The sequence below is a fragment of the Solea senegalensis genome, linkage group LG7 (assembly GCF_019176455.1).
Source record: "Solea senegalensis isolate Sse05_10M linkage group LG7, IFAPA_SoseM_1, whole genome shotgun sequence".
Lineage (NCBI taxonomy): Eukaryota > Metazoa > Chordata > Actinopteri > Pleuronectiformes > Soleidae > Solea > Solea senegalensis.
The window spans coordinates 4,952,548-4,965,711 of record NC_058027.1 but is presented as its reverse complement, the minus strand read 5'-3'; the positions used below and the strand labels follow the sequence as shown (position 1 = coordinate 4,965,711).

Below are 13,164 nucleotides of genomic sequence, written 5' to 3'. Positions count from 1 at the left end.
GAGTGAGGGAAGATGCTGCTGGCTGCAGTCGGAGACGCTTTTTAACCAAAAGGGGTGACGATGATGATAATGAAAACGATGATGGTGATGATGATGGAGCTGCCAGTGGTGCTGATGCTGATCATTCAGGGCGAAAACTAACAAACATAAAAAACAAACAAACAACAGTATCTGTCCTATATCTAGTACAGTGAGCGTGATGAGATAGTGTGTCTCTGCAGGGACACATCCAAAGCACAACTGTTGGACTGTCAGGTAGAGGCGTCACTAATTGGGGGTGAAGCCTCACATTTATGGCTCCCATCGCAAACATATACAACACAAACCCATGTGCGTGACAGCGTCACTCATCATCACTCTCCATGACAGGACAGACAATTCATTTAAGTAAAAACCTTAACTGTGATAATGTGACTTTGGAAACTGCCCGTAACAGCAGATTATCTTAGCTGATAAGTTAAAAAAAAAGCACCAAGAGTAGGCTGAACTGTGTGATTATGCCCCTTCCCCCCAAAAAATTAGGGTTGTATGGAAAGGAATGACACAATGTACCGAGAAAACAGCACGTTTAATAAAATGGAAATCAGAGCGTGAGCATCATGTGCACTGCCATCTAGTCATTACTTAATTTCACTGCTGTAGATAACCCTCAATTTCATCCACATCTCTCTCTCTCTCTCTCCACCTCTTCCTGTGCTGCTGCTTCTGCTGCTGCAGCAGCTGCTGAGAGAGGACAGGCTGCTGAGCTCTGAAAGGCTGATTAGCCTGCCGTGGTGAACACTGCCATCTTGAGGTGGACCTTCACAAATGCTGAGAGCTCTGCTGAATCCCATCCCCAGTCTTCAAATCTTCACAATGCACATTTCGGATTTTCTCTTTTGTACCAAAACCGCACAACGGGTGTTGATTCAGTATAAGTGTTGATGACAGGACAGGGGAAGAAAATATTGAGAATAAGCTCCAGTGTTGGTAAATTATGACGCAAAGGACAAGGGAGAGACAGTGCTGAAGTAAGATGATGCCAGATGTCTCCAGAGAGGCTGGATTTGTACCTGGTCAGCAGGAGGAACCAACCTGGTGGCCTGACCTTTCAGTCCATGCTGTAAGAGAGAGAGAAAAAGCGAGAGAGCCGCTGAAAGAGTGACCTGTCATTTTATTTGAAACCCTGACACACTAATGTAGAGGATAGAGTGACAACATAACTCTGTACAGTGTAACTGATGAAACATTTTCTTGTTCTGCTGCTGTAGCAGGAGTTATTAGGAGCTCATCACTTGCGCCCTTGCTTTTACTCAGAGTGTGTTTGTATGGGTGTACTTGTGTATTTTGTACCACTTTAGAACCTTTTCTGGCAAAAACACTTGTCAGAAGCGTTAGACCTCATGAAGACCAACACCTGGTCCTAATGAGGCAGAACCTCATTTCTGAGGAACTGGGTATGGGTTAGGGTCATGTATGAACTGGCTATGATGATTAAGGTTAGAGATAACACTTTACTGTGGCTGTGCAAATAAATGGGAGTGAGTGCAGTGTCTCACGCAAACACAGAAAAAACAAGTTCCAGTTCTTATAAACACACTAATGGAAAGTCAAAAAAAGATCTATATTCTCATACTTATTATTTCCTACTGTGATTGTATATAGGCAATAGTTAGCATGGAAGTTTCATTGGTATACATTGAATATACTGCAGCGAGGTGGGTTTAAATGTGCAAAGCAAAAATTGCCTGAAACCTTTATGTATTGACTGAAATAAAAAAACAAAAACCCACTAAGGAACATGTGATCAACAACTAGATGAATAGTGTTTAATGTTATGACTGATCAGAATACTGTATGGCTCATGACCTTGAAACAGACACCACAAATGGAACTAAAATCGGCGAATGCAGCAATGACGCATCTGCTAATTCCAAATTTACCCCATCTCTTTGGCTTATTATCTCCTTATTTAGTCTGTTTTGAACTGACTGCAGCTAATGTTTCTGCCAGTCAAGATACTGACAAGTGATGAATAATGTAGTATGCTAATATTTGCTCTAGGTTTCGTCGTGCACTTCCTCCTATCTCACATCGAAGAGAGAGCCTAAGGGAAGTGTCCAAACCTAAGGCTTTATGATTCCCCATATACCAGGCGCAGTCAATCATGCTATTCACCTTGGTTTGATTCTCCAACTGACTTATTGACTTGTTCATGCCGTTGAATTGACTTCATGAATAATACAAGGAACAAATATATTTATCTTTCATGTCCATTAAAGTACAAGGTCAAACAGGTAATTTATGTATTTTCTAACTTAAATAAGGTCTGAGGAGCCATGGCCGGAAAATTTAAACAGCTGGTGTCACAACTTTAGTGCTGATACTCAGCCAAGGAGCAGCAAACATGGCTGACAGCTGACACCAGAGTGGGATCGTTCAGGATTTTTGAAGTGGCGGTTGGGTGAACTACTTGTGCTCCACTTGTAGTCAGAATCTCAGAGGTCACGGATCTCCGATTTTTAACTCGGAAACTCGGAGCAACATACCTCACATTGTTTGGAATTCCATGGCTGCCACCATACACCAACCCTGCTATTTTTTTTGTGTGTGTGTTAGTATCACAGTAAATCAATCGTACACATAGTACTGTAGCGTGTAAAGTGTTTTAACTGACTGGTATTACGAACAATAACTAGCCCAAGATAGTTTGTGTTTCCAACTTCTCATCTAGAAAGCATTGAATTCAACTCCCAGTTCTGACACAGCATTACTATGTCTCCAAAAAGTGATTTTAGCCACCTAATTAGGCTGACCTAATTAAATCTGCATCTGGTTAAGTGGACGTTATTTGGTCACAACTTTTTCTTGCTGTCAGACAGCCTGTTTGGCAGAAAACTACGTTTGAGTCACTTTGAAAACCACTCACTCAGGACCAATGTCCAAATGAGTGTTTTTCACCTCAAAGACCACATGACAGTTGCATTATTTCTGACTTTGGAGCTTAAAAGCCTCATTAAGATTTACCCAAAGTAAAATTTACTTTCTGACTGAGGCAGCAGTAGATCTGTATAACTCCCATGTACCCTGCAAGCTTTAATCAATTTTATTTGTCAGTGGACTCTGGTGTGAGGAAGTCAGCGTTTAACAAAACAACACAGATTCCTGTAGGAAAAGACTGAATAATGGCAAGTTTACCTCCCTTTAATCAGGCGACTAGCAGAGAAATACATCAGTGGTGCCATTATCACATGAGCTGAATCCTGCTGTTCATGAACCACCTGACAACTTAGCCAATGTTAGCATTTTAAAATTAACTTTATCAGTACTGTATGAATGAGAATAGTTTAAACAGTTTCACTCCTTAACAAAACTTTCCAACAGACTGAGGTACATTCATAACCATTGGAAGGTCTACAGGTGTGTTGTTGAAGTTTCGAAGAAGCTACATGCTTCAAATCACAGTATTGTGGGTTTTTAAACCACAAACGTTGTATTTGAATTAGGGTTGTTTGATGGCCGGGAATCTATTCCTAGTTAGGGTGCAGCGATATCGCGTTCCAGTGGTTTTGTTGTTTTTTCGGCCAATCAGCTGCTCACAGAGAAAACACATGGCTACTTAATATGCAGCTGCTCCTCACTGCTCCTGTGCTTCGAGAAGCTGTGTCTGTTCACCGTTGAACTAAGACGGTCAAACGCAGAAGAACTAAGTCGTGGCTGTACATCTTAACGAAGACGGTGGCTTTTCGGGTCATGCCGACGCCGCTCGCATAGCAGAAGTTAGCATTTAAGGGTTAGCATTCAAGCTAGCGCAATTTATGCTAACGCGTTAGCATTCGGAGTTTGACTTCATCGTTGCAAACTTTCTTCAGTTTATACACAAACGGATGGATTATTGGAAAGAAAGTGACAGGACATGAAAATAAGGAAAACATGCACACCTTTGAGATGACGACATGACGACAACGACGAGAAGCAAGCACCCCAAACCTTCTATCTTCTTATGGGGTGAGTTTTCATTAATGTCGCTTGTCTTTGTCACGTTAGTGTTCATTCCACAGGGATAAAAGTGTTTTTTTTCATGCTAGACACTGTCTTTTTATAATCTCCTGTGCATTTCAGAACATTATGTGGTTACTTGTGATTAACTAGCTCCAGGGCTGGCCCAAACATTTAAGGGGCCCAAAGCTGAATTTGATTCGGAGGGGGCCCTCCCACCATCTGAAATGTACCTAAATAAATTGCATTACCTATATTATAGCTGTGTTACTCCAAACCAGTGTCACACTTGTTTTTTTTTTTTGTTTTTTTACACTGCGGGGAGTAAAATAACATGGCCTACTTTTAATTTGCACTTTCATATTCAAAGTGAATTACTGTGTGTGGTGATACTGGACTTGAATTGAAAAAAAATATACAATTGACACTATTTAGATATATAAATGTATCTAAAGATATCTACATTTCTTTCAAATGATAACATATTTGTCCTCCCATTATCATTATTTGCTTATTAGCTCTGGCTAGCTCAGGGTAGTTGTTTTAAAATGCAAATGTTACGCACATCAAAACTTGTGTTCGATATAAGCTGCGTGAGCATGTGAGCATCTGCTATTAATATGAATAACAAACCAACCTGATGTGCTTGAATAATGTGTCAATGACATGAAGTATTGACTGTGATACTAATGATTTAGCAACTGTCTGAGCATGTCATCATCATTCAGCTCATTCAGTAACAGACTGAAACATCCACACCAACACAGAGCCACTTTAATGTATCTTATCTTATTTGATATTAGAAATATGTATCTATCTTTGATCCTTCTAACTCTTAACACTTAGACAAACTTTGTTGTTGTCGTTGTAGGCGTTGGTGGCAGATTTTGAGGCCTTCAGGGTGGGGGTAGGGGACTGACATCTTTGCAAAAGACAGATGGATATACGATCCAAAAATTAAATATTCCAACTTAAAGTAGCCTCCTGACTAAAATGGATAATGCAACAATGAAACTGTATTTACTGCAACTGTACTACATACTGTTATTTCAAAAAGAAAAGAAACAATAACAACAACAGTTATTTCATTTCATATGTTAAGAGATTATTATGTCCAGTTTTTTATATGTACTGTATTGTTCTGTGTTGCAGAGTAGCTCACAAAGTAGTATCTGTGCTCCAGTTTCTCTGATGAGAAGTAGCACATACAGAGAGGTGTGGTTTCACTGATAGCTTAGACCAGACCAATTTGAAATATTATTTATTATAAACACAGAGATGTTGTTAGTTGAAAGTCCCAGTTTATAGGAAAACATGGTGTACAGACCTGTGTTCATTCCTTGACAGGAAGAAGCCAATCAGAGCCTGGTGTAACCAAAAATATAGATAATGTTAGAGTAGATTACTTCAGAGTGAGTTTGTATCTTCCTGATTCTAATGAAATATGTTCACGCTCAAGGTAGACAGATGATTACATGTGTCATCTTGAGGACTGAGGATCCTCAGAACTGGAGGTAGCATCAGGCTGTGTGTGTGCTTGTCTTGATGTTGCCTCTGTTCTCCTTGGCCAAGAATCTTCTGGTAAAAAAAAACACCACCACAGACTACACTTTCATTGATCCTTTCTTTCACAAGTCTTTGGATACAGGCAGAAATAGTAACCGTCTTTCTAGTTCCATGCTGTATCAGTTTCAGGGCACTGGTTTCAGTTGTTTTTGTCAATATGTCCAAAGAGCCACAGCAACTGCTGCTGAAATTTTGGCCTTTTCCCTTAAAAAGTGACTTCTCTCAAGAGTGGTAATGACCCAGTGGATAATTGGCATCACACATGCTGTGAACAGTGAATACTAATCAGAGCTTTTAATCAGGCATCTCCAATATGAAAGCTGAGATGCATGTGAGGGCAAATTTGGCAAGGAAATGTTTTTTCGTTTTTTTTTTTTTCATTTTCTTTTAAAGATATTTTGAAATTAGACTTTAAATTCCCTCAGGGTAACTGATGTCACATCTCTTATTGAGTAGTAACAAGATATTTGTTATGTTCTAGATCAGAGCTTTATCACTGTAGGCTTATAAAATAAAATAAAATATGAACACATGCTCAAGGTAATTTCATTTTTTTTTGATTTACCAAGCCACATTTACCCTGCACCCAGCACATCCTTTGCTGAGAGACAGTTGACATTAAAGAAGCATGCTATCATTCATAATAATCATATACACATTGACTGACATGTTGTTTGATCAAAGAAGATGAATTAGATTTAAAGTCCTCAAAGTGCAAGGTATCCTTCATAAGACATGCTCCTCCTGTCTTCATACTTTTCCCTCTCACTGTAATTTGCTCACCTCCTTGCCCTCTTGTCTCCCTTCTCATTTTGTTCTTTTCCCTGACACATTTGAATCACATATCACTTTTCAGACTGTGCTCTGAAAAAGGTCAAAGATTCCCTCCCATTCACTTTTCTTACTGTTGTGAAAGCCGGAGGAAGAGGAAGATCCATTTCAGCCTGTCTGTGGTGGCTGAAAGTTGAGCAAGATCCTTCTCGAGAGTGAAAGGCATAATGACTCCTTAAAGTTCTGCATGTGCAAACACAGAACTGTGATCTTTTCAAAAATGTCAGGATCAACCTGCAAGTGTACTGCCCACTGAAATCATTTATTTCTAGTGGCAATTACGACTCTGCCAGTGAAGACAGCCCGTGACAAAAGGGAAGATTGCAAAAAAAAAAGCCAATATACAGTATATACTGAGACTCTAATGTGTCATTCTAAAGGTTAAACTTCTGCATGGCAGTTGTGGTCATACATTAACCAAACAGCTTCACATTTACTAAAATGATTTGGCATCAGCACTATTGCTTTTTTCCCCACTCAACGTAGGCGGAGTCATCACTGCACGGCTGTGTGAAACTGCGGTGACTTTATAGGCGACACACACACACACACACACACAAATGAGTGACTAGTGACTTTACACCAGACTCCTGTAGTTGTTGGAGATTAACCCACATTTTTAGGATTGTTAAGTAGTTTTAACTGATCTACAGTTAGGCACTGTTTGGCTTGATTTCTGTCCACACATCTCTGGAGCACAGACTCCTACTCCACAGACTACTGCGGCAGCGGTCTGTGATGCCGCTCGCGATCGGCGGTGCTGTCCCTAAATACACCAGACTCCTCTGTTAAATATAGAGATTGACCTGGTAGATTAAGCCACGTTTTTAGGATCGTTAAGAAGTTTTAACTGATTCACAGTTCTGCACTGTTCGGCTTGTTTTCTGTGTGGGACGTCTCTTCCTGTGATGGTGTCGTGTTTTGTCAGGCCTCCTTCCTTCTTACGAACGATAGGTGATGAGTTGATGGTGTAGAAAGAAACCTCGCTGACACAGGACTCGTACCGAACAAAAGGGGATTTTATTTGGTTACAAGTCAGGCATCAGACCAAGCTTCTGCAGCAGCTCGGGAGAATGTTCCTGCAGAATGTCCGAACAATTCTGCCCGCGTAAGAGTAGGGCCATGCTTTTAAAGGTTTTGTGACATCATCCTATTCTATCTTATTATAGAAGACACCCAGTGATAGGCAGAAAAGACCTGTCTCCTGTTTGTCCAGGTGCCTTGTCCCTGAAAAACAAACATAGCTACTAAACTATATATGTATACATTCTCTGTGCTGACCAGAGCCCAAACAAGGCAGTGTCCAGGTCTGACCTGTCGACCTCTGTCGTGAACCTGTTGTAAACTGTCATAGGTGATACATGTAAATCCCAAAATAACTCTCTCCTGAGAGATCTTCTGTTTGCTTATCAATACAATGAAATGTACATCTTTAAGACATCCAAGACAGAACTTAGCTGAGTTAATGTGTTCAACTAAGTAAATACACTTCAATGGCACTCTGGCCAATCAGTGGCCGGCAGTCTGACCAATCATGGCAAAGTAACTAACCCTAACCCTCTGCACGCTTTAAGAACCTCGGTGGAGCAGGTACTAAAAATTGTACCTGGTACCAGGTACTATGCTAGTGGAAACGCTACTTAAACCGTGCCGTGACGTGAGCGAGGCAAGTAGAGCCGGTGGAAATAAGCCAATAGATCATATATTATAGCGGAACTTTGCGAGTCTGGTTGCATTTTCGCCTTCTTCTCTATGGAGCTCCCCCTACAGTTTTGGAGAACAATTTCTTTTTGTAACGTAAACATTCATCCATGGTGTACGGCTTTACTTACTTACTTAAATAACTGCTTATGCCCCCTCCCCTCCCCCCTCATGGCAATGTGCATAATGTTTTCAACACAAGCCATGGAGCCATGTCCATGCCGGTCAGCATCCATTTTTGCATGCTTCTGAATTCTTGCCATTCGAAACTATTGTGTGGCCCCTCGCTCGGTCAGACAGTCGTTTTCTCTTCTTCGCTTGCTCCGACAATGGTTTTCGCTGCTTCTTTTTCGCCAGCTCTGCCATGAGGAACGTCTAAAATAAAGCTATCGCTGCAGCCTTGATCATGCAAGGCTGGCTTTCTGCTGACAGACAGAAAGTGGGAGTGGAGACAGCCCCCAATCTCCCCACAATATTTAATCATCACAAGGATTTCAAAGTTGTTAAATTAGTTCTGCTTTAAAAATGAACATAGTCTCCTTGCCAAATAGCAAGTGAAAATACACTGCATAGCCTTTAGGAGGCTTCTCAGCTGTTTGCAGAAAGAACTCAGTTTGGATGTAAGTCTATGTGATATTAGACTCTACTTCTCACTTTATTTACAATGCCAGTTAACAAGTTTTGCTTTCTCAAAAGGTAGTTCTAGATCTTTTTTCAGTAGCACATGATGGCAATGTTGTTAATTTATGGACAATTTGGCGAGGGAAAGGGAAGTATGGGGCCCCCTTCTGGAGCTGCTACCTCTGCAACCCGATCTCAGATAAGTGATTGAAGATGGATGGATCTTCCCATTTAGTGCAAAGTTAAGTATAGCACAAATATGTGGACATTAGTGTGATAAACAGCTGGCGTCGTCCAATAGAAGCCTGGTTGCTAGTGACGGATTAGAGTTTGGATTTGTATGGGTGACGTTACAATCGGTTGCCTCTTGGCTGCACTGCACAAAATATCCATCCTTCCATTTTCTACCGCTTTATCCTCCACATGACGGTCGCGGGGGGGGGGTGTGCCAATCTCAGCTGACATAGGCTGAAAGGCGGGATACACCCTGGACAGATGGCCAGTAAATCACAAGGCCACATATGGAGAAAAACAACCATCCACTCTCACACTCAAACCTACGGTCAATTTAGAGTGCCCAATTTACATAATCCCCATATTGCATGTTTTTGGACAGTGGGAGGAAACCGGAGAACCTGGAGTAAACTGGGAAATATTGGAGAAAGTTTGACATAAATGTGATTCACATATTCACATTTCATATATTTAAGATATAATTTATGCAATGCTACCACAATTTACTATACCGTAGTCAAAATGTGAAAATGCATATTCCAGTGTTTTATGCTTGGTTTTACTCTTTATAAAGCACTTTTGATTTCAATTGTTCAAATTAGGAAATAATACTCTAGCTAATAGTCAGTAGTCCCCAGATGTCTATTTCACTTCCTTTTTTTTATTTGGCTACATAATTCTGATATGTGTTCATTGGGCTGAATATAATTAACTGTTCTGTATTCACATGTTAGACACATAACAAAATGATATTAACAAAGTAAATTCTGCCATTGTTAAAGAAAAAGAAAGAAACCGGCAGAGAACAAAAAAAACAAAACAGAAACAGCAAACTGCAGGAAAAAAGCTCAAGGCTCATGTTTTGTCTTAGTATAAGAGTGTAATAAAAGCTTTCTACCAATATCTTTATTTTAATCAAAAAAAAGATACCAAAGATTAAAGACTATTCAGCTAAAAGTCTTTAGTTTTTACACGAGGTGTGCAGTTACTGCTACAGCTGCACATTCTTAGTAAAAATACATCCACTTATCATTTGTTAATCATTGCAAGAGAGACAGAATCATTTCTGAAAATCTAAGTGAGGTGTCATAGATTTTGTCATCTTGTTATAAGAGATGAATTCTGATTGTTGGATTTGAAGATAGGGCCAAACAAACCTCAACAAACGGACACAAAAAAGTGACACTCCAACATAATTAAACGAGGCAGCTCAACAACAACCCTGATGCTGGGTCTCTTTGTGTTCACAATACAACATGCGCGCCATAATTTACCAATTTCAACCTCCTTCAAGTGGTAATTATGGCAGGCTATATTATATTACACTGAAAGAGATGAAATATTCAAGTTCACATTATGTCTGAAAAACTCACAAACATGTTTGCATTGTCCTCTGTAATCAAGGCACTTATACACTTTAATTTAATGCTAATCTTTTTTGAAATACACTAGTCTATTCTTACATGATGACGTATACAACCATGGCTCAAATGTAAATTTTCGACAAGGTGAAACGTACTATTGCTGTTGTGTCTAGTTTGTTTGTTACACAGTATTCCTTGATTCATTTTCCATTGGCTTTGGATTTGGTGGTTAGATACAGTATATACAATAATTCCTCTTCCTGACAATTTTAGTTGGAATTGCAGAAAGTTTTTTTCTTTTTTTCTTTTTTAACCTCCGCCAACGAGGTATGGGGAGTCCCATTTAACAACTTCAGAGGCGTATATCTCAGCATGCCATGCCTATGTAAGACGATAATAGTTACAAGCAGGTGAAATGTAAACATTTTAGGTGCCAGTTTGTAAATCCCAGGTGAAAAAGTGTTTAAGCCTTGGCAGACGTCTTTGCTCTCTGATTGTTCTTGTGTTTTTCTGTGTCTTGTTGTATGAAAACACATTCCAGGACTTTTCTTAGTGGAGCAAATGTCAGGATGACTCGACACAACACAGGCTTTTAGCATTCAAATCACTGCCAACAGTGATAAGGTATCAAACGACAAGATACAATTTATGTAAAGCAAATCAGACGCACAATGGAAAATGTCATTCTCCATTGCTGCATATATTTAGTTGACTAATGGTGTCATGTGTTGTTGTTAACCTGCATGGTACGACATGTGACGCTACTAATCCTTTTTGCGCATTGAAATGGATCGCACAATACCACATGACTGACACTGATGGAGTCAGCGTTGTTTCATATGGTCACATGCACACTGTTGCTTCTTTGTCCTCTGAGTTTTTGACTAGATGTGTTTACCCTTGTGCTTACAACAAGCAGCTACTTGACTGGGGCTCATGCTAGTGCTCACCAACAGCCAACCTGCAAAAGCTTGATTCAGAGCTTAAATCAAGTGACAAACACACATTTTCAGTGAATTACCAGGTAGTTCAACATCCTCCCTCACTCATAACCCTTGTGCAGCCTTTGTGTTGATACAAATTATTTGTTAGAACCATCAGTAGGTAGCTGGACGCAACTGGACTTCTTTGAGTTAGGTTGTCCTGAAGCTAACCTGAAATATGTTAAAGATCATTAGACAGATGATTTTCATGTTTAGGACTGATCTTCAGAATTAGAGGTAGTGTCAGGCGTTGTAGCATGTGTTGATGTTGCCTCTGTTCTTCTTGGCCAAGTATAAATCCCTTAAACTTCACTCATCAAAGACTCCAGGGCCTCCTTCAACCTTGATAGCAAAAATTGTACAACCCTCACTCTCTGCTGAGCTCCTTCCTGCTTCACTTATTTGTGAGAGGAATGATGCAAACTCCACAGTATTCTGAAATCTGAAAGTATACTTCATCTTTGTACAGATTTGTGAGCTGCTGTGGCTAAAGGCTTGGGAAATTGGGATTTCTTATGGGTGTTTTTTTTTCCGTTCACATGTTCACCTGTTATTCATTTATTGTTCCATCCTCTTGCCTGGGAACTGCATGTGGTATTATGCATTTCTCTTTGTTTTACGTTATCCAAAGGTCACTGAATCAGTAGCAACTGGACTTGTAGTTTTCCGGAAGCCCTTTCACCTCTTATCCAAGAGACTTCTTGAGTCCTGAAAGTTTTTATGTCAAACCACCTCTCAACAGAGGACTGTCAATGTTGACACCACCTATAAACAACTTGACTAATTTAGCGTCATGTAACTCTGACAACCTTAACACTCTAATGACCATTGTTAACAACCAGGAGATCTCCAATGACTGTAGTTGACTGTCAGGGAAGGTTGGGGAGAAGAAGATGCAGAATCGGCAAAAGTTTTGAATCGTTTCAGCTTTTTATTCACATGACAACAGAATTTTGGGAGCTTTAAAATGCTATTTTTGGGAAAATAAAATGCCACCCTTGCGTTTTTGTGTACATAACCAATATGCTACTTTGGGAAAATTATGATATCATAGCTCCATCTTGCTCTCACACTGTCACTATTATATAGGCGTCTTCTTGAATTTGGAAATTGTTTGGTATGTTCACATTTTGATAACTACTATTTTTGTTCCTTAGTCACCCTGGCTTGGTTCATTGCGCCTCTGTTTTTGTAATTGTATACATTGTAGTGTATACTTGTTCCAATAAAGCTTTATCTAAACAAACAAAACAAAAGGAACCTTTTTGAACACAGTATGCATGCTTAATGCACATGGTTCATGTCTTCACCTCAATGGCCTCGCAGGCCTAGCATATACTACATCGTTTAGAGTCCGTTTTGGTTTAATGTGGATGAAGACCTTTCTTGAAGCATAGCCGTGTTTACAGAAAACTTTTCAATCTCACCTCAGAGCTGCCTGATGGCATTTCACAGGAGTTAAATATTGCATTATATTTGCCGTCGGAACTTCAAATTTCCAACTCGGAAACTTTGAGCAACTTTACCGAACCCAACATGGGATTTGGAGATGGCAAACAGACTTTAACCATTAATTGCTTCTGTCTCATTTGTTTCACAGTAAATCAGTTGTGCACACTGTTTAATTTATAACCCTATGCTGATTGTGGGTGCAAAATACTATGTAAAGCACTGTTGTCAACTGATATTGCTATAACAATGGTTTCCTGCACACCTTGAGACAACCAGTCATACTGGTTGTTGGATGTTTGATCCCGGTCAAACCGCATGCTTTATGCTTATTGACTCTTGAAATATGGTATCACATCTTTTGATATTAGGTAATGTAGAGGAAGAGGTGTTGAGGTTCGATGCCCAGCCTGAGTGAATCCAGCTCTGTGTTTCCT

The 13,164-nt window shown here is 39.9% G+C and overlaps 1 long non-coding RNA gene across 1 annotated transcript; it reads right to left on the bottom strand.

Moving 5' to 3' along the window:
- Window positions 1–549: 549 nt before the first annotated feature.
- Window positions 550–6,684, bottom strand: LOC122772744. Its single transcript, XR_006360811.1, has 2 exons — window positions 6,450–6,684; window positions 550–1,100 (listed from the first exon to the last, which is right to left on the bottom strand). It is a non-coding gene; the product is annotated as an uncharacterized LOC122772744 (long non-coding RNA).
- Window positions 6,685–13,164: the final 6,480 nt, after the last annotated feature.